Below are 26610 nucleotides of genomic sequence, written 5' to 3'. Positions count from 1 at the left end.
ACTTTAGAGTATTTCAGACAAAAGGTTAAAGCGTATATTTGTGTTATAAAATTTTAAATCTTTAAAAATATTTTAATCACATTAAATGTAATTTGAGGATGTGAGCATGTCAAGCCTTCTCCAGATTTGCAAATAAAACATTTTAAAGGATAATTAAAAAAAAAAAAAAAGAAATCCTCAGCTTAGAATGCTGTCAAAGTCTTCCTGAACAGACTAAGATTAGGTTTGTATTTTGCTCTACTGCTACAATTATTGCTAAATAGCTTTTCCATAAACTTTGAAGTTTAATCCTGTAACATGAACTACTATATACCAGATCTAATATTTGTGCATATATGCAGCAAAGTTAAAGATGAATCACTTTTGCCCTACAGCTCTTTCTCACAGAGAGGTTCTCATAGATAAGTCTCTCTTGTACTTTAAAATTAGGCAAGAGAGTAACATTATTAGTTATAAATGCCTATGCTAAATTTTACACAAGATGGGCACATTAAAAGCAAACACATCAGTTTGTTACCCCCCAAATTTGAGAATTAGACACTTTGACAAGTGTAAAAACATTAGTCTTGATCATATAAACCATAAGGAATTTAAAAATTTGCAAATATTCCTTCAACATACCCACTCTTTACTATTAATATAAAAAGTGTCTGGGAGCTATACATGTATCCCTACACAAATAGATACACTGTCCTTTATTTATTGAAAATTAGAAGTAACATTTTATTTATCATAATTTTTATCCTTGGTTATATAGATTGAAAATTTTGTTAATAATAAACATCCTTTCCTTATGAGGCAGAAGGCATCCTATCTTAAAGTGACAGAAGTCAGATTGCTAATGAAAAATATATGCAGAAAACTATAAAGAAAATTTCTAGCACAAATATATCAAGCTTTTATTGATTCACTAATGAGGGATGGTCAGGTGGAATAGGTACCCTTTTATTTGTTTCAACTCTTAAAACTTTTTTTTTCTTTTTTTCATTTATTTTATTTTATTTTTAAACTTTACAATATTGTATTAGTTTTGCCAAAGTTTAAAACTTCTTATTATGAAAAAATTCAAAGATATAAGAAGAAAGAAACCTATAATGACTCTTGTGTATAATGCTGCAACTTGAATATTGTCACTCTTTTGCTCATCATCTCTTTCCATGTAGTCCTCATATTTGCTCAGATAGGTATTTTAAACCATAGCTAGATAGTATATTTGTATAGTCTTTAAGCACTTCAGTATGCATCTCTAACAGATAAAAATATTTTTAGTAATGTCTTACTTTTATCATATTATAACAATAATCCCATTATATTGTTTTATGCCTAATCCATATTTAAATTTCTCTGGTCATCTTTAAAAATGCCCTCTTTGAGCTGTTTCTTTTTTTAATCAGGATCCTACATGGTTTACATGTTAGGGTTGACTGTTACCATATCATAAGTCAGTCCTCTCTCCCTTCTCTCTTTAAATGTCATTGATTTGCTGGAGAAATTTGATTATATATTCTGGTCCACATTCTGTATTTACCTGGCTGCTTCCATGTATTTTTGAACTGGTTCCTCTATCCTGCTATTTCCTTTGAAAGCTATTTTGATTTGGAGGCTGTATTAGATTTGGGTTAAGCATTTTCAGGAAAGAATACTTTATAGGCGGTATTATTTCCTAACAACTCACAAAAGAGGTATATAATGGCTGGTGTCATACTTAGTAATGTTAATACTGTTTGTTATGTTTAGGTGACCTCAGCCTGACCCTGCCGTTATAAAATTCATCAAATTTTCACTTAATGGTTTTAACATCTATTGATGGCCACGGCCCAGATCCATTATTTTATACAGAGGTTGTAAAATGGCAATTTGTACATTTTAGAAAGAATCTAATTCTATCATTCTTTTTGCATTTTTTAACTGAAATTCTATATTAAAGAAGAATTTTCTTTTATTTACTTTTTCACTTTCCATATACAGTGTTTAGGAAATACAAGATAAATTCTCATTGTAATATATTGATGCTTGGAAATCTGCAGTGTTGACCAATTATACTGTTGTTTATTTTATTATCAGTAAGAATGCATTAGTTATTTTTATTGATTTTCAAGATATTTGATAATGATATTGTACAGGAGACAGGGATCAATACCATCCCAAGAAAAAGAAAGGCAAAAAGGAAAAATGGCTGTCTGAGGAGGCCTTACGAATAGCTGTGAAAAGAAGTGAAGTGAAAAGCAAAGGAGAAAAGGAAAGATATAAACATCTGAATGCAGACTTCCAAAGAATAGCAAGGAGAGTTAAGAAAGCCTTCCTCAGCAATCAATGCAAAGAAATAGAGGAAAACAACAGAATGGGAAAGACTAGAGATCTCTTCAAGAAAATTAGAGATACCAAGGGAATATTTCATACAAAGATGGGCTTGATAAAGGACAGAAATGCTATGGACCTAACAGAAGCAGAAGATATTAAGAAGAGGTGGCAAGAATACACAGAAGAACTGTACAAAAAAGATCTTCATGACCCAGATAATCACGATGGTGTGATCACTCACCTAGAGCCAGACATCCTGGAATGTGAAGTCAAGTGGGCCTTAGAAAGCATCACTATGAACAAAGCTAGTGGACGTGATGGAATTCCAGTGGAGCTATTTCAAATCCTGAAGATGATGCTGTGAAAGTGCTGCACTCAATATGCCAGGAAATTTGGAAAACTCAGCAGTGGCCACAGGACTGGAAAAAGTCAGTTTTCATTCCAACCCCAAAGAAAGGCAATGCCAAAGAATGCTCAAATTACCACACAGTTGCACTCATCTCACACACTAGCATAGTAATGCTCAAAATTCTCCAAGCCAGGCTTCACAGTATGTGAACTGTGAACTTCCAGATGCTCAAGGCTGGATTTAGAAAAGGCAGAAGAACCAGAGATTAAATTGCCAACATTTGCTGGATCACGGAAAAAGCAAGAGAGTTTCAGAAAAACATCTATTTCTGCTTTATTGACTATGCCAAAGCCTTTGACTGTGTGGATCACAATAAACTGTGGAACATTCTGAAAGAGATGGGAATACCAGACCACCTGACCTGCCTCTTGAGAAACCTATATGCAGGTCAGGAAGCAACAGTTAGAACTGGACATGAAACAACAGACTGGTTCCAAATAGGAAAAGGGAGTACGTCAAGGCTGTATATTGTCACCCTGCTTATTTAACTTATATGCAGAGTACATCATGAGAAACGCTGGGCTGGAAGAAGCACAAGCCGGAATCAAGATCGCTGGGAGAAATATCAACAACCTGAAATGTACAAATGACACCACCCTTATGGAAGAAAGTGAAGAGGAACTAAAAAGCCTCTTGATGAAAATGAAAGAGGAGAGTGAAAAAGTTGACTTAAAGCTCAACATTCAGAAAACTAAGATCATGGTATCTGGTCCCATCACTTCATGGGAAATAGATGGGGAAACAGTGGAAACAGTGTCAGACTTTATTTTTCTGGGCTCCAAAATCACTGCAGATGGTGACTGCAGCCATGAAATTAAAAGATGCTTACTCCTTGGAAGAAAAGTTATGATCAACCTAGACAGCATATTCAAAAGCAGAGGCATTACTTTGCCAACAGAGGTCTGTCTAGTCAAGGCTATGGTTTTTCCAGTGGTCATGTATGGATGTGAGAGTTGGACTGTGAAGAAGGCTGAGTGCCGAAGAACTGATGCTTTTGAACTGTGGTGTTGGAGAAGACTTGAGAGTCCCTTGGACTGCAAGGAGATCCAACCAGTCCATTCTGAAGGAGATCAGCCCTGGGTGTTCTTTGGAAGGAATGATGCTAAAGCTGAAACTCCAGTACTTTGGCACCTCATGCGAAGAGTTGACTCATTGGAAAAGACTCTGATGCTGGGAGGGATTGGGGGCAGGAGGAGAAGGGGACAACAGAGAATGAGATGGCTGGATGGCATCACTGACTTGATGGACGTGAGTCTGAGTGAACTCTGGGAGATGGTGATGGACAGGGAGGCCTGGCGTGCTACGATTCATGGGGTTGCAAACAGTCGGACACGGCTGAGCGACTGAACTGAACTGAATGATTTTTAATCATTATATCACTTATCCATCCCTTACAATTATTCTCACTGTCATTTAAATATGGTTGATTGTTTAACCTTGGTTCACTATTAAACTGTGAACTTTTAAAGTTTATGTCTTTTTCTTTGGTCATTCATACCAGAATGACCTACATTGAGTAGACAGGCAATAAATATTTGTGACACTGAAATCTGAACAGAGTCAAGTCTGTGTAGAATATTTAGGCTGGAGGAGGCTATGAGAGATTGTCTAGTCTGGGCTCTTGTCATCAGGCTAGTATATAACTAAGCCATCCAGGTATATAAAACATCACTGTGTTTCTTATAGATCTTTAAGCACAGTGATTCCCAAACTTCTCCTGGAAGGCTATTCTAAGCAGAATTTTTAAAACTCTTAATTTGTCCTTTAGATTGATATGTTCTTTTTGTTTATTTTCTTTCTCTTCTAGTATGCTGGTGGAAGATGAAAAACATTCTTCTGAGATATTTACTTTTCCATCTTTCTTTATGCCAAGGAATCTGTGTGCTTCTGTTTTTATTACTTCGAAACAGATTTGCATTTCCAAATTAAGTGTTATTATCTGGTTGCTTAAATTGCTTGTAGTCTTTTTTTAATGATTATGGTTGTATTAATGGCTCATAAATGGTTAAGCATCAGCATATTAGTTTTCAACTGCCACTCTAACAGATTACCACAAACTTGGGTGGCTTAAAACATCATAAATTAATTACCTTACATTTGTATAAGGTACATCTACCTGGGAGTAGTGACTTCTGATGTGCAGCACTGTTGGGAAACTCTTTAGAGATTTTTTGTCTCTTTCTGCAGCTGGCAAATGAATTCTTTCCCACCTAGTAGTAGCAGTGCAGTGTTAGTCATGTCCAACTCTTTGTGACCCCATGGATGTAACCTGCCAGGCTCCTCTGTCCATGAAATTCTCCAGGCAAGAATACTGGAGTGGGTTACCATTCCCTTCTCCAGGGGATCTTCTCGACCCAGGGATCAAACCTGGGTCTCCTGCATTACAGGCAGATTCTTTACCATCTGAGCCACCAGGGAAGCCTTTGCAGAAGAGGTTGCCGGTACCGTCTGCCAGGTCAGTGGTGGATTCATGTATTTTGCGGATAGTTAAGGAACATCTGGGCTTCCCAAGTGGCACTAGTGGTAAAGAACCCACTTGGCAAAGCAGGATATGTAAGAGACTCAGGTTTGATCCCTGGGTTGGGAAGATCCCCTGGGGGAGGACATGGCAACCCACTCCAGTAATCTTGCCTGGAGAATCCCATGGACAGAGGAGCCTAGTGGGCTGCAGCCCATGGGGTTGCAAAGAGTCGCCCATGACTGAGCACCTGCACAGTTCTGTATGTGAGAAGCCCAACGTGGGTCTCTCTTGGCTAAAGTCAAGGTTGTGGCGAGGGCTGCATTCCCTTCTGGAGGCTCTGAAGGGAAAATCTGTTTCTGTTTTTGCAGTTTCTAGAGGGGCCCACTTTTCCTTTTCTACCTTTAAATCTAAAAATATGATACAAATGATTATATAAACAAAACAGAGACAGACTCACAGATACAGAGAACAAACTAGTGGTTTGTGAAGCAACAGAATTGGACATGGAACAACAGACTAGTTCCAAATAGGAAAAGGAGTACGTCAAGGCTGTATATTGTCACTCTGCTTAATTAACGTATATGCAGAGTACATCATGAGAAACGCTGGGCTGGAAGAAGCACAAGCTGGAATCAAGATTGCCGGGAGAAATGTCAATAACCTCAGATATGCAGATGACACCACCCTTATGGCAGAAAGTGAAGAGGAACTCAAAAGCCTCTTGATGAAGGTGCAAGTGGAGAGTGAAAAAGTTGGCTTAAAGCTCAACATTCAGAAAACAAAGATCATGGCATCCAGTCCCATCACTTCATGGCAAATAGATGGGGAAACAGTGGAAACAGTGTCAGACTTTATTTTTCTGGGCTTCAAAATCACTGCAGATAGTGACTGTAGCCATGAAATTAAAAGATGCTTACTCCTTGGAAGGAAAGTTATGACCCACCTAGACAGCATATTCAAAAGCAGAGACATTACTTTGCCAGCAAAGGTCCATATAGTCAAGGCTATGGTTTTTCCTGTGGTCATGTATGGATGTGAGAGTTGGACTGTGAAGAAGGCTGAGCACTGAAGAATTGATGCTTTTGAACTGTGGTGTTGGAGAAGACTCTTGAGAGTCCCTTGGACTGCACGGAGATCCAACCAGTCCATTCTGAAGGAGATCAGCCCTGGGATTTCTTTGGAAGGAATGATGCTAAAGCTGAAACTCCAGTACTTTGGCCACCTCATGCGAAGAGTTGACTCATTGGAAAAGTCTCTGATGCTCGGAGGGATTGGGGGCAAGAGGAGAAGGGGATGACAGAGGATGAGATGGCTGGATGGCATCACTGACTTGATGGACATGAGTCTCAGTGAACTCCGGGAGATGGTGATGGACAGGGAGGCCTGGCGTGCTGCGATTCATGGGGTTGCAGAGAGTCGGACACTGAGAGACTGATCTTCTCTGAGTGGTTACCAATAGGGAAAGGGAATGGGGAAGGGGCAAGGAATGAGGAGATACAAACTATTATATATAAAATTGAAAAGCAACAAATATGTATCATACAACATGGGAAATATAACCATTATTTTATAATAACTTTTAATGGAGTATATAATCTTTAAAAATACTGAATTACTGTGCTGTACACTTGAAACTAATATAATAGTCAAACTCTCCTACAATTTAAAAAATCCAGCAACATTGGGTCAAGCATTACTCACACCACATTGCTCTGATCTCTTTGGGCTCCTTCCACTTTTAAGGATCTGGATAATCACGATAGTGTGATCACTGACCTAGAGCCAGACATCCTGGAATGTAAAGTCAAGCGGGCCTTAGAAAGCATTGCTATGAACAAAGCTAGTGGAGGTGATGGAATCCCAGTTGAGCTATTCCAAATGCTGAAAGATGATGCTGTGAAAGTGCTACACTCAGTATGCCAGCAAATCTGGAAAACTCAGCAATGGCCACAGGACTGGAAAAGATCAGTTTTCATTCCAATCCCAAAGAAAGGCAATGCCAAAGAATGCTCAAACTACCGCACAATTGCACTCATCTCACACGCTAGTAAAGTAATGCTCAAAATTCTCCAAGCCAGCCTTCAGCAATATGTGAACCGTGAACTTCCTGATGTTCAAGCAGGTTTTAGAAAAGGCAGAGGAACCAGAGATCAAATTGACAACATCCGCTGGATCATGGAAAAAGCAAGAGAATTCCAGAAAAACATCTATTTCTGCTTTATTGACTATGCCAAAGCCTTTGACTGTGTGGATCACAATAAACTGGAAAATTCTGAAAGAGATGGGAATGCCAGATGACCTGATCTGCCTCTTGAGAAATTTGTATGCAGGTCAGGAAGCAACAGTTAGAACTGGACATGGAACAAGAGACTGGTTCCAAATAGGAAAAGGAGTTTGTCAAGGCTGTATATTGTCACCCTGTTTATTTAAATTATATGCAGAGTACATCATGAGAAACGCTGGGCTGGAGGAAGCACAAGCTGGAGTTAAGATTGCCAGGAGAAATATCAATAACCTCAGGTATGCAGATGACACCACCCTTATGGCAGAAAGTGAAGAGGAACTCAAAAGCCTCTTGATGAAGGTGAAAGTGGAGAGTGAAAAAGTTGGCTTAAAGCTCAACATTCAGAGAACAAAGATCATGGCATCCAGTCCCATCACTTCATGGCAAATATATGGGGAAACAGTGGAAACAGTGTCAGACTTTATTTTTCTGGGCTCCAAAATCACTGCAGATGGTGACTGCAGCCATGAAATTAAAAGATGCTTACTCCTTGGAAGGAAAGTTATAACCAACATAGATAGCATATTCAAAAGCAGAGACATTACTTTGCCAGCAAAGGTCCATATAGTCAAGGCTATGGTTTTTCCTGTGGTCATGTATGGATGTGAGAGTTGGACTGTGAAGAAGGCTGAGTGCTGAAGAATTGATGCTTTTGAACTGTGGTGTTGGAGAAGACTCTTGAGAGTCCCTTGGACTGCACGGAGATCCAACCAGTCCATTCTGAAGGAGATCAGCCCTGGGATTTCTTTGGAAGGACTGATGCTAAAGCTGAAACTCCAGTACTTTGGCCACCTCATGCGAAAGAGTTGACTCATTGGAAAAGACTGATGCTGGGAAGGATTGGGGGCAGGAGGAGAAGGGGATGACAGAGGATGAGATGGCTGGATGGCATCACTGACTCGATGGACGTGAGACTCAGTGAACTCTGGGAGTTGGTGATGGACAGGGAGCCCTGGCGTGCTGCGATTCATGGGTCGCAAAGAGTCGGACACGACTGAGCGACTGATCTGATGATTATATTGAGCCCACCTGGATAATCTAGGCTACTCTCCATATTTTAAATGGATCTACATTCTTCATTGTACCTGAAACCCTAATTTTCCTTTATCATGTAACCTAAGATATTCACAGGTTCTGAAGAGGAGGATGTGGGCAATCCTGGAGGGCCATTATTCTCCATGGCACAAACTATATGTTTCAAATTTGTTTCTCTATTCCCTTTCTGTTACCATTTTAGAGTATGATCTTTCTCAATTCTGCTCATCTGTAAAACAGTAATGAAGTCTATTTTTCACAGATGTGCTGTGGGCGTGTTAGTAGATTAATGATCATAAAGAGATGAGTTGAAATCCCTTGGGTGCAAGTTGCATGAGCAAAGAATTTTTATTTCTTTGTGTAAAAAAAGCACCACTTACATCCCCTCTTCTTACTTTATTCTGTAAGAGGATAGTAGTATTTCTTCAGTTGCACCAACTATACCCAAACATTGTAACTTACTTTTGTTTTCAAAACAAATATTACATGCCACTTTGTCTGACCCGTTCCGCTTCTTGAAGTGTTTAAGATCTCACCACTGAAATGAGAAATGGTTGATTATTCAGAAATATTGAAGTTAACATTTAATGATATGTGGACTAAATAATCATCTTTAACCATTTCTACTTTTATTTTAATATGTATCTAGTATTGACAAAGGTATTTTCAAAGTAATGTTCTGGTCTTATATGTAAAACTAAAAAACATAAAAAAATATTCCCTTTTGCTATTTATGAAACTTCTGTAAAACTTGTACTTCTGTAGGATCTTCTAAGATTTTTGTAGACTAATTGGAGCAGAAGAAAAAGGAGTGTTTTCCCAGATGAATATTAATAACTATTACTGGCTTTGAGTCTTGCAATGATGTGATAAAACATGATTCTCATATAATAGATATGAGGTTCCCATATCCTTTTTTCCCACATCATCAATGCTCTCATTCTGGCTTACATATCCAGTTTTCACTTTGTTACTTTGTGTTCAGCTGTTGGTAATTTTGCAAATGTCCAAAAATGTAAAAATCAGAATTTTTTTACATTGAATCTTTATAGACTCATACTTTATGATGTTCTCTTGACCTCTGAAAATATGTTAATCAGTGTCACCTGGCAAGGAAAAAGTTATATTCCACCAATCTTGTAGAGCAGGTTAAGGAGTTATTTTAGTGTCCTTACTACAAAAAATAAAAAGCTTAAATTGGAAAAAAAAAAATCACATATTTATCACTACTAGGAATTCTGATTAAAAGATTTCTTTCAACTAGGTGTTAGGACTCCAAAGGGATTTGAGGGCAAATTTCTTAACCCCTGCTATTCTCACAGCTGCTAACCCTTACATTAACTTCCCTAAAGAGAATGAGTTTTTCATGCTCAGACTCACAGTCTTGCCTGTAGCCCCTCAGAGTGATTCCTGCACCAGGGTGGATGCGCTGAGACGGTCTGCCTTGGAAGGAGCCTGCACCAAAATGCTAACATCTGCATTTAAGGAAAGATCCTTCTCTGCCTGGAGAGGCAGCATGATGTGGGGAAAGAATAGGTATGTTTTCAGTGAGACAGGCCTGGGTTCAAACTCAACCCAGTTACTTACTATGGAGTAGTTCTGGCTAAGCCACTTAATTTGTCTCAGTCAGTTCATTTTTTTCATCTATAAAATACGTTATGAATACTTCAGAATTGGTGATGGACAGGGAAGCCTGGCATGCTGTGATTTGTGGGGTCGCAAAGAGTCAGACATGACTGAGTGACTGAACTGAACATAAAGGTATGTTTTATAATTGTTTATAATTGTCGGTTGCTGTTACAACAAACTGAGTGGTCTTGGATAATTTACCTAACCTTTTTGGGCTTTGTGTAAGATCTCTGGAGTAGATTGCTTTAGCAGACTGTCAGTGACTTAAAAGAAGTAACCATACTCATCCGTTTAACTGCAACGAAGTGTTTCCTTGGAAGGGATAGATCCCCAAATGGACTAAGAAACACAATAGGCAGCAAAATCTAGTACTGTGGCACAGAACACTTGGACCACACATGACTGTCTTCCGTAGTCAGGTCATCTTTTAGTCATTACTGGGGGGAGTTCCTATTCAGTGACTTTGAGTCCTCAGGTAACTCTCAAGAGTTTCACAGCTGTGGCCTCTCAAGGAGAAGGTAAATCCTCACAAGATACAGTTGAAAGGGTTTGGTATTCCAAGATTCCAATTTTCTAATCTGTCTTACTCTAAGAAAGCAATTTTAAGCAGGAAAGTAGAAAGAATTTTGACCCATCTTACTAAATATAGATCAAATTAAGAGCCTATCCCTGTTTCGTTTACTTTAACTGGTGGTAGTTTTATCTTAAGTTTTATCAGTTCCTTATTTTGACATTTCTTTCTTGCTTTTATTTCACTGGGGAAATTTTTGTTTAAATTTTTGAATAAAATTTATTTACAGTGGTTCAGAAATGAATATCAATTATATGTTTATATGTGTAATTTATATTCCTGTAGATATTAACACCCTTTACAAGTTTTACCTTTAATTTTTACGTTTGTATAGAAAGCAAGAGAAAATGCACAATTTTCTGTCATCATTGCAACCCTTAGAACTTCAGTTGTCTTTTTTTCTCTGTATAAAAATATTAACATGTGGTCTATTCATTTTTATGGAAGTGGGATGAAATACAAAATAATAGAGATTGCTACTATTCATTATATGGAAGGATAAACACTGCTGCTGCTGCTAAGTCGCTTTAGCCCTGTCCGACTCTGTGTGACCCCATAGACGGCAGCCCATCAGGCTCCCCCATACCTGGGTAAATGGAAGGATAAATACTACCTAATGACAAAAAAGAAGTGAATATTTATTGTGGAAAGTGCCACCAGAAAGTTGATGGTGGATTCACTGAAGAAAAATACCTGGAGGTTGAAAATAATTGAAGGAATTATTTAAGGACTTAATTAAGCTGAAAAATAGCTAGTGAAAGGAGCAAGGTAAACTAACCAGAAGAAAAGATACACTGTCTGCCATTGGAACCAGCTCAGTTCCTATCTTCTCTGGCAGAATCCTTAGAGAATTAGCAAGAAGGTTGAGCAGAGAGCACAGCATAGCAACAGCAGTGAATACAAGATAGTCCCAAAATACAGATGAAAGATATGATAGTTGTGGAGGAGTAGGTAATGGTATTAATGTCCTTTTACACATAAGGAAACTGAACCTCTAAGAGCTTCAAGTAAACTTCCAAATGCATCAAAGCTGGTAAATGGCACCAGTGTTTGAATTCAGGAAGTCTGGTTTGAGAACCTGAGCTCTGAAGCACTGTAGTTTTATCTGTTGTTCTACAGTGGAAAGTCTACATAAGAACCTGATTTGTTCCTTCTATAATGCTCTTTATTTATTAGAATGTTCTTTAAACAGTAAGGGCTTCCCTGGTGGCTCAGACAGTAAAGAATCTGCCTGCAAGGCAGGAGACGGGGATTCGATTCCTGGGGCAAGAAGATTCCCTGTAGAAGGAAATGGCAACCCACTCCACTATTCTTGTCTGGAGAATTACATGGACATGGAGAGGAACCTGGCAATCTACAGTCCATGGTGTCACAAAGAGTTAGACACAACTGATCAGCTAACACTGTAAACAGTAAGCAGAAATGTCTTGTATCATGGAAGGAGCCATTAGATCCTTAAGGCTCATTAAGATTTAAATGAGTTAAAATCTGTGAAGTAGTTGCTATGTCCACAAAACTTGTTCTTTTCTACCCATTCCACCGCCACCATCACCATCTTTCTTTATTGTGAGTTGCCCATCTGTGAAGCCCTACTGCCTCTACTCTCCACAAGGCCATATTTGCCCAAGGAAGTCAATATTTTTGTCTCTCTCCATGAATATCCTAGAGGCTAAGCATTTTCCTTGACCGTTATTCTTAATAAACTGCTATTTGTTTTTATTTTGGGGAGTCTTGTCTATTCCCAGACCCTTCCCAAATAGAAAATTCTGAAGAGGTAAGGACACTGGAAGCCTCAGATTTCTTTCTCACATCCAATGGGTTGTCATAATTTAGAAGCACAGTGAATGAATGAATTGGTGAGAGGAAAGGGAGAGACCCAGGAATCTGAAATAGCTATGGGTCTCATTTAGATGGATTTTTCTCTTTTGTTTAAACTGTTTTCAAAATGTCATCTAATTCTCATTTGGTTCTTTCTCTGGAAATGATTTTTACCACTGGGAAGTATTTGGCTTTAAATCATCAAGATTAACCCAGATTTTTCATTAAAACAATAGGAATCTCAGAATCACTTGATTTTCCTCCAAGGTGCAAAATTTAGCAGAACTTGAGTAAGCTTCAAAGGGGAATTTTTTAAAGAGGTTGGCCTAGTGGGTACCAATTTCTTAATAAATTTTATGGCACCACCAAAATAATTCACCATGAGTTCATACCAGAAAAGCCTTGTTTGAGAATAGATGCCCATTTCACCTGTTTTGATAAAGATAACATCTTTTCAAGGTTCTGTTTTTTCTATTGGATTCAGTGTTTCCATGGTCTTCCTGGCCTCACCAAACAGTAGATAAACTGTCTCCAAATTTATCTTTTCTTGGAAATACAATAAAAGAAACTCAATATTCCAATATAAAGCACAATTTTTTCCCAATGTATTGCATAATGCACTGAGACCAAAATCTAACTTTTACTTAGTTTATTCTTAATTATATCTAGAAGGGTTCTGCAAAACAGCTTATGGCCCTTTGGCATGAGTCAAAGGTATGCACTGTCCCAGACTTAATGCAAAAGGCTTGTTGATGAGAAGTGGATTTAATTAGAAAGACAGCTGCTAATAGGGTAAATTAACAGGTTATCTGGAACAGATATAAGATAATATTTAGACTTTATAATTTATTTTTCCTAAATTTCCATATTTTCCATTATAATTTCCATCTCAAAACCAAAGACTGCCATCAAATCCTAATTTCCTAACTACTCCTAATTTTACTATCCCAGGACACAATACTCTCTGTCATATGCCTGTCTTGTCTGAAGCACTATGCTGTGAATACCAGCATTTAGTCACATTCAGGTCTAGGTTGTTCCATTTTCATTATTTTGCTTTTGTTTGCACTAGTCATATTTTAGCAGCTAACTAGGAGAAGGCAGTGGCACCCCACTCCAGTACTCTTGCCTGGAAAATCCCATGGACGGAGGAGCCTTGTAGGCTGCAGTCCATGGGGTCACTAAGAGTCAGACACGACTGAGCGACTTCACTTTCACTTTTCACTTTCCTGCATTGGAGAAGGAAATGGCAACCCACTCCAGTGTTCTTGCCTGGTGAATCCCAGGGATGGGGGAGCCTGGTGGGCTGCCGTATATGGGGTCACACAGAGTCGGACACAACTGAAGCGACTTAGCAGCAGCAGCAGCAGCAGTGAATAGCTCAGGGTGAGAGCTGACTCTCACCATCCCCCATGTACTCCATGATCAGGGTCAGTAGATCCGTGGGTGTAACAGCTGACTGTCCAGAGTCTGCTGGGAGTTTGCTGGGCAAGTCTCCCAGTTAACACAGTACAGTAAACTCTCTTTGCCTAGGGTGGAAATCTCTAGGAGAAAAATGAAATTATTCAACTGGCTTACAGTGTTGACTCTACCCTATTTCTCAGACCAGGTTATGGCTTACATCTGCTTTTGTGGCCTAAGTATTAATAGTGCTCCCGTTTCTTTCAAAAGTGTCCCAGTTTAGTTGAAAAGTTATAGCTTAGTACACATGTGGGTGAAAGCCTTGAACTCATAGCATCATCCCCTAGTCTTTTATTGCCTGATTCCAAGCTAATAGGTCTGCCTTTTCTCTACCACTGGGGATACTCCTCAAGACGAAGATACTCCCCCAGACTGGCATTCATTTCATTTATCAGGCTGAGTGCACAGTAGCTGCTCACCAAATGCTGGATTGGAAGTTCTCACCAACCCATGAGCTTATACTTTAATGTCGTTGGGGAGCTACAATGTGTTGGGCCAAGGGCTTTACAGAAAGAGTCATTGACTCCTCACCGCAGCCCCTTGATGCAGGTACTATTAGCATCCTCTTCTTCCCATTGAAGAGTAAATCCCTGAGAAGTGAAGAAAGCTACATGTGGCAGGCTGGCTGCAGAGCCCCTGCATCTGACTACCATGCTGTACTGCCTTCCCCCACGACACTTAAGTATTCTGTGACCTTTGAACTCTATGTACAAACTCATCTCCTGGGAATTATTCCTGACCCCTCACCCTCACATGATGATGCTGACTAGAGCATTTGAAAAGAAAGAAGACACCTTGCTGATTTGATGGCCCTGGCTTCCATCTGATAGTGAACGTGACCTAGCTTTGTTATTTGAAAGGACAATATCCAAATAAAGTTGCGATTATTTGGTCATATTTCCTGTAGAGATGATATGAGCAAAGTGATGAATTCACTGGAAAGTGTGTGTGTGCAGGATGTCCATCCAGGGCAAGTCCTTGCTAAACATTAAATGAGTTCACAGACAACACCCTACACTAAATTTCTCTGTGGGGTGCACGTATAAAGCGCAGGCAGGAAAAAACTACTGGCGATGAAGTCAGCAATGTTAATGTCTAACAGGTCTGTAAACTGGGATGCGTGCTCGCTGTGGTGGCAAATAGTACGAGAAATGGTCTAAGTATTTGTTTCCAGTGTCAGGGTGAGAATTTGTCAGAGCTTGCAAGTGAGGCAGGGTTAGCCTGGGACATGCTGAATGAGCAGCTCCAGACTGAAAGCTATGACGACAGGAAATGCAGGACTGCTTGGTCCATCCAGGCTGTGGTGTGAATTGAGGGTGGAGGGGGAGGGGAGACCTGGCTTTCTGGGCATGTGACCAGTGGACTATGAGGAGCCCTGCATTGAAGTTTAGTGCTTTGCTGTCACGGAAATTTTAGTAGGTTTACCTTTTGTTTGATTTTGTCAGTCAGGTGGGATGGGACAATGGAATGTGTGCTGAGGGCTTGGTGCCTGGGCTCTTCTCTTGCCTCCTACTCCCTCCCCTAATTTGGTTCTCAGCTGCCTGGTCCCCCTGCAGCCCTGCCTCTTCCCAACTCCACTTAGCAACTACTGCTGCCTCCGCCTTCTTCTTCGGGCACTTGGGTGTGGATGTGGGGCCTGGTAGACACCCTCTCTTGGTGACATCTGGCAGGGCAGGCTGGCAACAGTCCTGGCTGGCAGTGCCACAGTGCATCAGCGGGTGCTTTCACTTCTGTCAGCTTCCTTCCCACCCCCATCCAGGACTGAGGTCACAGTCCCTTGGGGTCTGTGGGCTCCGATGGCAGCCCTGCAGGAAAGGGAGATTGGCTGTCTTGCCCTGGGGGCTGAATGGGGAAGCAATAAGGTGCTCTGATGCTGAGGCTGCCTCTGTTTGGAAAAGATCCCAGGCAGTCAGGAGAGAGGGGATAGGGGAGGTGAGGGTCTGCACTCCTTTGCAGAGCAACATTAAATAACCAATAAATACCATGAACGGTCGAGGCAGAGTATATGAGAGAAAGGAAATGTTTTATATTTCAGTGTGTTTAATGTTTTATATTTTGGTGTGTTTAATGTCTTTAACAGGGAGTCCTACCTTTTGATTTTGCATTGAAGGGGGCCATAAAGTATATAGTCAACTCTGGGCAAAGTGTGTATTTTCAATAGCTTTGCCTCCCCAAACTCACAGAGAAACTGGAAGAAAAAGTTTCCAGGAATGTCTTCCATGTTGAAGTGTGTCTTTGAAATGTTTGCAAAAAGGGTGCATCTTTACATCCAGGCAAAAAACTGAAGAGCGAAGGAGCGTGGTGGAGCCTTTGGGGTCCACATTTCAGTGTTTAGGAAAAGCTCTCTTTCTCCCTCAAACCTCTTCCTTCCCCCTACTCCTTCTCCACATCCTCTCTTCCCATCAAAGCTGATCTCTCTTATTTAGAGGCTTCACTCTGCAGCACAGAGATGAGGGGCTGCTGCTTACTGCTGCTATCATTTCTGAACAATTCCTCTTGTAATGTACATGTCAACACGAGCTGTCAGCTCCCTTCTATGGTCTTTGACCGAACATTATAGAATCCCACCAGTGGTGGATGCTCCTAGTCTTTTTGCCTTGGTAGTTGCTCTGTGGTCCAGAGTGGCTGAGCCTTTTATGGATCATTTAACCATCACCATTGCGCCCCCTGCTTGGGTGCCAAGGCCCTTGGACTGTCTCTTTAGGGCCAAAAGGAGCCAAAACTGCCTCGGAGCAGGCAGTTTGTTTTGCAGAATACAAGGCATAACAGAATGTTTTGTCAATATGGGTACTGGCTTATTTTCCAACTGATTCCCAACATTTAACAGGAATAATGACTGAACAGTAATTAGTAGAATTTGCTTTAAATTTTGGCTTAGATTATTTTTCAGGTGAAAGAAAGATAAGGATTATTATTACACACAAAGCCATGTGCTTTTTATAGCAAAGAACTTCAAAGGAAAAAGTCAGTTCTACGGATAGATTCATCAAAGACAAATTCAGCAATTGGGAGTTAACCAGCTTTTCAAAAGATAATTTGCTTTTGCTGATAGCTATTCCCCAGACTTATAATTGCTTTTCCTTTCTTCCCAAAAAGCAGAAACTTCCATCTTTACTCTAGCCCCAGGCAATAAAGGGATAGAGAAATAGATTCATTCATTTGCTCAGAAAATATTTGCTGTGCCATTGCTATGTTTCCAGGTACAGAAATGAACAAAGTATAAACTGAGTCTTGAGGCAGATCCCACGTGATCCTCAGCCCATGTTTTCTCACAGAGGCTTTGTAGCAGTGGTGGTTTAGTCGCTGTCCGTGTCTGACTCTTAACAGAGGCTTAGAAATGCTCTAAAAGATGGACGACTTCTATCTGTGATGATTCATATTTCTATAGAAGTTCATTTTTATGGGCCTCTCTGGTGGCTCAGATAGTAAAGCATCTGCCTGCAATGCAGGAGACACAGGTTCAATTTCTGGGTTGAGAAGATCCCCTGGAGAAAGGAATGGTGACTCACTCTAGTATTCTTGCCTGGGAAATCCCATGGACACAGGAGCCTGGTGGGCTACAGTCCATGGGGTCCCAAAGAGTTGAACACAACTGAGCAGCTAACACACACAAGGGCAAGGTGCTAGTAATCTACTTAGTGACTTATTAAAAATAGCTAAACTTCTGTGTTCATAATCTCAGTAAGCATAGTAGATTTAAAGCAGTACTGACATTACTTATAAGTACTGTCTTCTATGTGGATTTCTGGTTTCCATGAGGCTTTGCGAAGCTGTGACTTAGTGTGTGCCCAAGAAGACACTGTGTTAAGTTGCTTCAGTCATGTCCGAGTATTTGCAACCCATGGAATGTAGCCCGCCAGGCTCTTCTGTCCATGGGATTCTCCACGGGAGAATACTGCAGTGGGTTGCCATTTCCTTCTCCAGGGGATCTTCCCGACCCTGGGATCAAATCTGAGTCTCTTTTGTCTCCTGCAGAATTTCCCCAATGTTCCAGAAAAAAATGTCCCATTAGTGTTTTTCCAGAAGGGACACTGAACTTCCTGAAAGAACATCAGTGATACTCCTGAGTTGGTCAAGACTATTAATGGCCACTGCTATAGCTTGTTGCTGCTGCTGCTGCTGCTGCTAAGTTGCTTCAGTTGTGTCTGACTCTGTGCGACCCCATAGACAGCAGCCCACCAGGCTCTGCCGTCCCTGATATTCTCCAGGCAAGAACACTGGAGTGGGTTACCATTTCTTTCTCTAATGCAGGAAAGTGAAAAGTGAAAGTGAAGTCGCTCATTATTTTAGGGTTACTTAATAATCACGAGTGTGTTTTGTGGCCAGCTTCCTTCACATTACTCTTTGGAAGGACACATCTGTTACATCAGTGATATTTGAGCTTCTCATTTTCTAGTATCCAGGCTTCAGGATGGATATGGACTTTGGCTCACATGCAAATCATTTGTACCCCATTGCTGAAAGCTATGTGTGGTATCAATTTGCTATTGTTATTTTGTCCCAGGAATGTGAGGATGGGTGGGGATAGAAGCAAGGTTAGTAACAGAACTGAAATTTACAACTGCTGATAGTGACCTTACAAGGACTGAGTAGACAAGTAGCATTTTACTATCTTTCTACCCTCTACCCCCTCACCAAACTACATCCCTTTTTTCAAAGAGACTGCCCTCTTCCAGCCCCCCTTTAAGGACCAATAGGTGAGGGAACAGTGTCTGCAGCCGAGACAGAACCACAGTGCCAGGGCCCCCCTTGAAGCTCAGTTTGCTTCTTCCCAGCATGAGCACACTTAAGATTGCTTTGTTTCAGATCTGACTAGTAGTGCTTGAGTGGAACTCTCTGCCTGAACTTAAAACGCAGGGAGGCTTTTCAAGGGCATTTTTCAAGTAGACATTACTCAGTGTTGATGAAAGAAGGCATGGGAGCTGTCTGCCAAATTTTAAAAGCTAAAGGGAATACTTAAATTTGGGTTGTACCCACCCAGGTCAGATTACAGCTAAGTGTGGCATGTAGACACTTGCAGATGTGGAGAAAAACTGATAATATTTCTTTATGGAGAGTTCCATGACTGTAGATTTTTTTTTCCCCCAGGTTTTGTGGATGAAGTTATTCTTAATAGGAGTCTTAGGATGTGCCACATTGATTTCTCATAAAATAGTTACTTTGTTTCATCAAATTCTAAATTACTTCTAACCATAAATGATAACACTGTTTTATATAAATGGACTGCAGTCTACCAGGCTCCTTCATCCACGGGATTTTCCAGGCAAGAGTACTGGAATGGGGTGCCATTGCCTTCTCCGAATAAAGAATGAAGCTGCTGATTAATGACACTGCTTTTGCATCCCTTGAGGCTTATGAAGGAGCTTCCTTTTACCAGGATACATAAAGGTTTACTTTTTATAAAAAGAGATGATTTTGTTTTTTAATAAATTCTTTGTTAGAATAGCTTTAAATTAAAGAAAAGTTACAAATGTAATAGAATTTCTGTTTACTTGACATCCAATTTCTCCTATTCTTCACATATTGTATTAGCATGGTGCATTTGTCACAACTAATCAACCAATATTGATACATTATTAGCGAAAGTCCGCACATGATCTGATCTCCTTTGTTTTAACCAAAGACCTTGCTCCGTTCCAAGGTCCCATGCAGGATACCACACTATGTCTAGTCAAGTCTACCATAGGCTCAGTCTCCCAGGCTTTCCTTGGTTTTGATGACCTTAATGGTTTGGAGGAGTTGTGGTTAGGTGTTTTGCAGAATATCTTTCAATTTAGTCTCATCTAATGTTTTTTCTCATGTTTAGACTGGGTCTTGGGGGAGAAAGATCTATTACTGAAAAAATTAAAAGGAAAATAAGCAAGAGAAAAGTTAAATTCCTGCTAAATATTCTTCACCTTGGGAGTCCAAGTCTTCTGCCTCACCCTTCAACTCAGAGTTATCTGTAGCTTTGTTTTTCCACTACAGGACTCCATGCCAGCGTCAATAGTGATAAGATTGTGTCTTGTAAACACTGTACCCTTGCTTTCCTTATGAATTACTGACCCTCTTCTGCCATTTTGGAAGCTGTCACTTTCTTGACTTTCCTGGAAGGTGTCAGGCAGTGACAGCAAGGACCCAACTGTCCCTGGTCAATGTCCCATGCCACTGACTGTAAAATGCATTTGAGAGATTTTAAAAGTAGAGGAGTGGAGGAGAGGATTATGTGTTAGAACGAAAGAAGTTCTGGTATTCTGAACTTTTAATATGCCTGCAAAAACTGTTGTATATTGAATATGGTCAAATTGCCATTTGGGGTTCAGACACCGTCTCCAAGTCAAATTTGAACCAGTCAACTCCCACTTGCTAGATTAGGAAGAAATGGAATATATTTTCCTCAGGACTCTATTGCTGCTCCCACAGGTTTCAGAATCCCAAGGAGCTGGTACAGTCCCACTGGTGGCCCATCCATCACCCACATGCCATGTGGCTTCATTCCATTCATGGCCACCTCGCCTGTAGTAAGCCCTGCTGGGGCTGCTCTCCCACTGGCATGTCAGGAGTCTGCTGGCCAAAACCCCCACATGGGGGCGCACAGCTGCTCAGAGGAGACCCCTCTGTGAACAGGCCTCTGGATCAGTGCCTCGGATACTCCTTGGTGGGTTTCCAGGGCAGCAGCTCAAGGGTCTCATTCTCCAGGCAGAAGCATTCCTAAGACTCCATCTCTCTCAAGGGAGCACAAGAAGATTTCAGCCTCCACTGGGGACGCAGAAGAAGTTGTCTCTCCCCATCTCTGGGGATGAAATGAGGATTAAGCCTTGGTGTTCTTTTTATACCTCCAAATCACATTAGAAACAATCTGCCTCTCTTTGATTTGCTAATCAAAAATTTAGTTACTGACAAAAGGTGTTTATGGACTGTATCTAACAGCCTCAGAGTTACTTGGAAATTCATTTTGATCTTGAAACTTCTCTCTGGGCCTTGAAGAATGCCTGACATGATGTCTACCTTCCCTGAGTGGTTCCCAAGGGACCCAGATCTTTAAAGCATATTAGTGACAGCAGCAGGTCCTGGGCCTCTCCTGCCAGAGTAAAGCCTGCTTGCCCTCCATGGATCAGGACTCTCACAGGAGGCTTGCCAGCCAGCTGCCACTAGCTTAGAGAGAAGGTGGCTCTCTGTACCTTATGATTTCAGGGACAGAGGACAGGATTTCAGTTAGTAAGGGCACTGGGCCAAAAGATTCCCCCCATTGGTTGTCGACGCCCTGTGTATATTTAGTAGAGGACATACACGTGTCTTTTATGTAATTAAAACAGAACAGGTCATGAGTGGCGGTACTGTGTTAATATGAATTCACTCATGCTAAGTTGTAAATAGTTGCTTTGTGATCCTCTCAAGAACAAATGAAAATAAGACTGATGAGGACAAGCACATTCGCTAAAGACATCTTGAAGCGGGACATGGACATAGACGTTTGTGTCTGGGGTCTTCATGAGCAAGTTTGTTCTAACTCACAATTCTTGGTGGTTTTAGGTGTAACTATGCCAGTAATTCTTCTAATCCACTGACTCATTTTGTTTATTCCTGCGTCACTGGAGTAAAAGAACATGAAATATAGTTGGTTACATCATTCTTTGTTTATTTACCTCATCCACGTCTCAGGTACTCAGTAAAAATACTGAAGCAGGTTATAAAAATAAAATCATGGTGTAATACTTAAAAATATTTAGTAATAAAAGGGACAATAATGAGGGTTGAATGTTCTGATAAGGCTCAGGAGAGTTAATCAACAGAAATGTATGTTTAGGGTCCTGTGTATTTAAAAAATGTGGTTCAGATATTTTATTATAATTTATCATATTGAAGAGGTATTCCATTGAATCCATATTAATCAAGAATTGATGTCAGATTTTGTCAAATGTCTTTTCTGCACTTGTGGAAATCGATGCTTTTTTTCTCTTTACATTACATTCCTGGAATAAACTACACTTGGCTATAACATATTATTGTATTATATGCTGCCAGCTTCTGCTTGTCAACATCTTTTATAGGATTTTTTTGCATTGATATTTGTGGGCAAATATTGTTAAAGAAAAACTATTCAGTGACACTTGTTCAAGATGTTAAGGAAGACTTTATTGACAGGGGAGGGGGCTCTCATGATAGGTGTAGGGACCACCACAGTGGGGTCTTGTAGTGAGGGACAGAGGTTGGGCTCAACTCCAATATAACAAGGGCAGCACAGGAATTCTAGCTACAGAGCTTCCCGGGTGGGACTAGTGATAAAGAACCTGCCTGCCAATGCAAGAGAGGTAAAGAGACCTAGATTCTATCCCTGGGTCAGGAAGATCCCCTGGAGGAGGCCATGGGGATTCTCTCCAGTATTACTGCCTGAAAAATCCCATGGACAGAAGGAACCTGGCGGGCTACAGTCTATGGGATCACAAAGGGTCAGACACAACTGAAGTAACAGTGTGTACATATTCTAGCTACTAAGCAGAGTGGGAGGAAATGGAAAGTTACTAAAAGGAAGCATAAGCAGTCGGGAAGGATTCTGGCTCAACTGACCTCCCAGGGTTCTTGACGAAGGCAGGCCAGGGTGACCAGATATCATCTATAAGATGGTGGAGGATGAGGAATTTGGATACCAAGTGTGATGAACCATGGAAGATGGGGCATTCTGGCTAAACTATCTCAGGATTCCTGCTCAAATTGGACAATGTATAAATGAACACAGAAGCCCAAAAGTCAGAGCCTAGTGGAGCAAGAGCTCATAAGAGTCTGATTAGAGTTTAGTCGAGCAAGAGAATCTTTGCCAGGATAGTGTGCAGTTTTATTTTTTGTGAAATTTTTGCATTTTAAAACTTTTCCTTGTTTTAAAAACTTAGTTTTGAACTTCTTGCTTTTAAAATATGTTCTCAGAACTCTTTGGACACAAAATTCACCTTTTAAGAAATCATCATCATGATTTGTTTTTGTTTAGTCGCTAAGTCGTGTCTGACTCTTTTGTGACCCCATGGACTATAGCACGCCAGGCTTCTCTGACCATGGAATTTTCCAGGCAAGAATACTGGAATGGTTGCCATTTCCTTCTCCAGGGGATCGTCCCAGACCAGGGGTCGAACCTGTGTCTCCTGCATTGGCAGGCAGATTCTTTGCCACTGAGCCACCTGGAAAGCCCACCATCATCATAATAGCTAACATTAAATTAGGATTTGTGTGCATAAACATAACTAAAAACTCTATGAGCCCAGGTACTATGATTTTTCCCATTTTGTAAATGATGAACTGGGTGCACTGATGTTAAATATTTTTCCTTGTGCTAGCAACTAGCTGAGCAGGATTTGATTGCAGACCCCAGGGTCCATGCTGTTATGCTCAAAAATTTAGTTTGTCATGAAACTGAATTGTTTACCAAAAAAGAGGCAGGGGTAAATATACTATTTTGTTCAGGTCCATTACCTGATTTCCTTTAGGATCATCCTGGTTTATTTTATGTTTCTTTTGTGGGAAACTTGCATGGCAGGGAAAAACTCACTATAACAGCATTCTAAAGCAGTGTGGCTTGCAGTGCTGCTGCTGCTGCTAAGTCGCTTCAGTCGTGTCCGACTCTGTGTGACCCCATAGACGGCAGCCCACCAGGCTCCCCCGTCCCTGGGATTCTCCAGGCAAGAACACTGGAGTGGGCTTGCAGTGCAGATGTCCCTAAATAAAAATGTGAGAATTAGGATGTTTTAAGTAGAGTGATTATGGAAGGGGTATTTGCATTACCAAAAAATCTAAGACTTTATAAAAGATTTCAATAATAGATTTCCTTAAGCAGGAAGCTGTCCTTATCCTCTACCACAAGGCATTCAAAATATGAAGCAAATTAGATTTAATTAGTCTGCAGCATGGTATAGACTTAAAAATCATCAGAAGTGGAAAGTTTGTCAAGTTAACTGCATTCTATACAAATTAAAATTTCTTAATAATGTGTATTCTCTAAATAAGGAAGTAGTTGATTTGGGGCATGTGTTGCCAAAATTTCTGATCAGGGTACAGTGTATGTATTTCCAGACTGCTGCATATCCATAAAGAACTTCATAGTGAGGAACAGAAATAGAAATCTTGTTTTCCAGTTGTTCTGTTTTTCCATGTCTGTATTCCCAACTGATTGCAAAGACTGCTGAAATACATGGATTTGGAAGTTTCTTATGAGCAGCGAGAGCCAGTCTATGCACCCAAGTCCCAACATCTGTTCTAATTTGTAACTGGCTGTGACAGCCTATGCTTTATGCAGAATGACTGTGATCATAACCAAAATTACTTTTAAATTGCTCATGTAACCATATGGCTTCTCTGCATGTTGTTTTTCTAGTATTTCAGGTCTCTTTTAAAATGACTGAGGCAGAGTTGAACTAACATGTATCAAGGAACGAAATTAAAGGCTAACTCTAACAGACTCTGTCACATTGAGAACAATTTAAGAAAAATGGGATTTAGCTTTTTTTTCCTAGAAGTGAGTTCAGCGACTTATTAAAAGGACATTTTGTGGACAAGATTAAGAGAGTTACATAATTTGCAGGGCCAAGTACAAAATAAAAACACAGGGTCCATGGCTCAAAAATCAGAAAAAAAAAAATATCATTAAAGGTACTAAAATATAAAGTTTTTTTCCTTCCTTCTACAGTTTCTCTCTCTACTTGTTTTGATGCTATTTTATTTGCTACTTCAAGTCATTTAAGTCAAGAAAAATTAAGAGTTTAAATTACTAGCCTTTCTTTATATAATGCAAAGCTCGTTTTAAAGGCAGATGTAAGAGCCTTTAGGCTTCCCAGGCAGTGTTAGTGGTAAGGAACTTGTCTGCCAATGCAAAAGTCATAAGAGACACAAGTTCAATCCCTCGGTCAGGAAGGTCCCCTGGAGGAGGGCGTGGCAACCCACTCCAATATTCTTGCCTGGAGAATGCCATGGACAGAGGAGCCTCGCAGGCTACAGTCCATGGGGTCGCAAAGAGTCAGCCATGGCTGAAGTGACCTAGCACTTCATGCATGTGAGAACCTTTAACTCCTGAGCAGAATCACTGAAGTGACAGAGTACGTATCTTGTAATTCCTATATGCATGTGTACTTTATTCTTGCCACACTAGTGGAAATGCACAGAACTCAACTTTTGATACATGCACATTTTACTAATACTCTCTTCCTTCCACTTACTGCTGAGTGAAGGAGAACTGAGAAGAAGAGGAAGCAGAGGTTTCTCCAGCTTTCCCTTTCCCTCTGTCTTCTAACTTTCATTGTCAGTGGCTGGTTCATACAGGGAAGGAACATGAATAAGTAAGCACATGATAGAATTCCTTGGTCAGTTTTGTTTCTTAAAATGTCGTTCCCTTCTTTCTGCATTTGAAGCAAGTTCTGGTTCAAATGGACAGTGTAACCTCACAAGGCCATGAGTGTCCCTTCCACAGTCCCTTACTGAGTCGTAGATGTAATACGCTTAACCTTATTTGGCCTTTGGCTCTCAATGGACTCCCACATGTCATGGGCCCTTTGGAATGCTAATGGTCACCTAGAATGCTCTGTGTGGATAGAAAGAAGTGCAGACAGGCATTATTGTTTGTCTTCTCTGCTCATGCTCTATTATCCCATTGGACGACTTACGACTTACGAAAGATGACTTCAAAGATAAAAGTATTAAGAATTCCAAGACAGCGAAAGCAGGATATTAAACCAAGCAAGGGATCCTTCTGAGCTTGGTTCCCTATGTGACTGTACATGTTGCCCATGAGGCTGACCCAGCCCCAGTGACCTCATCTACAAACTGAGGTGAGAATGGTGCTTGTTCTGGTAGCATTGCCATGAGGAGTAATTAAATTGTGAATATAACAGCACATAGAAAGTACTCAATACTCAGTAGTTTCTTAATACTCATATTGTGCACTATGGACCATAGCCTGCCAGGCTCCTCTGTTCATGGGATTCTCCAGGCAAGAATACTGGAGTAGGTTGCCATGCCCTCCTTCAGGCGATCTTCCCGACTCAGGGATCAAACCCACGTCTCGTATGTCTCCTGTATTGGCAGGTGGATTCTTTTGGCAATGGTGGTTCCCATTTGGCAGTGGGCCTGGGAAGACCACTTATATTGCTGTATGTCACAAATAAAAATCAGGAAATGGTTATTATATTCCTACTAGAAACCTTGACTTAGGTTGAACTTTCTTTATATAAGTTCCACTAAGCAAGATATGCTTTCAAACACATGAGACTCTGAAACCCTGCTTTGTCTGTGAATGCTCGTTTATCTGTGTTGCAGTCTTTAGGCACCAATGTGATCAATGAGCAAAGCCCTGAGGTCAGTTCAAGAGGTTATCTGGTTAACCTATTTGCGGTGGTAATTACTGCAGCAGGTTATAGCAAATAGAGCCATGTGAGACGTCCAGGAAAAAGACAAAGGCTTGAGTTATTGAATGTGATTGAATGCCAGGTTGTCTCTGGCTGAAAATGAGGTCAGCCCCATAACGCCTTGGGCAGAGAAGGCCTCTGTTCCAAACACATGGAGAGGAGATGTTTGAATGAAAACAAACCAAGACTGACGATAGCATCCCGATGAAGTTCAGTGTAGAGAGTTCCAGGATCCAAAGTTACTGAAGAACTGTTGTAGATAATACCCATCAATCAATC

General features: G+C 40.6%; 1 protein-coding gene across 20 annotated transcripts in view; it reads left to right on the top strand.

The window, feature by feature from the left end:
• ABI3BP (ABI family member 3 binding protein) overlaps positions 1-26610 on the top strand; it is a 293142-nt gene that overhangs the window by 81220 nt on the left and 185312 nt on the right. The window lies entirely within an intron of this gene.

The sequence above is a fragment of the Bos indicus genome, chromosome 1 (genome assembly GCF_029378745.1).
Source record: "Bos indicus isolate NIAB-ARS_2022 breed Sahiwal x Tharparkar chromosome 1, NIAB-ARS_B.indTharparkar_mat_pri_1.0, whole genome shotgun sequence".
Classification (NCBI taxonomy): domain Eukaryota; kingdom Metazoa; phylum Chordata; class Mammalia; order Artiodactyla; family Bovidae; genus Bos; species Bos indicus.
Note: the sequence above shows the minus strand (reverse complement) of the source record. Positions and strands in the feature narration are given on the sequence as shown.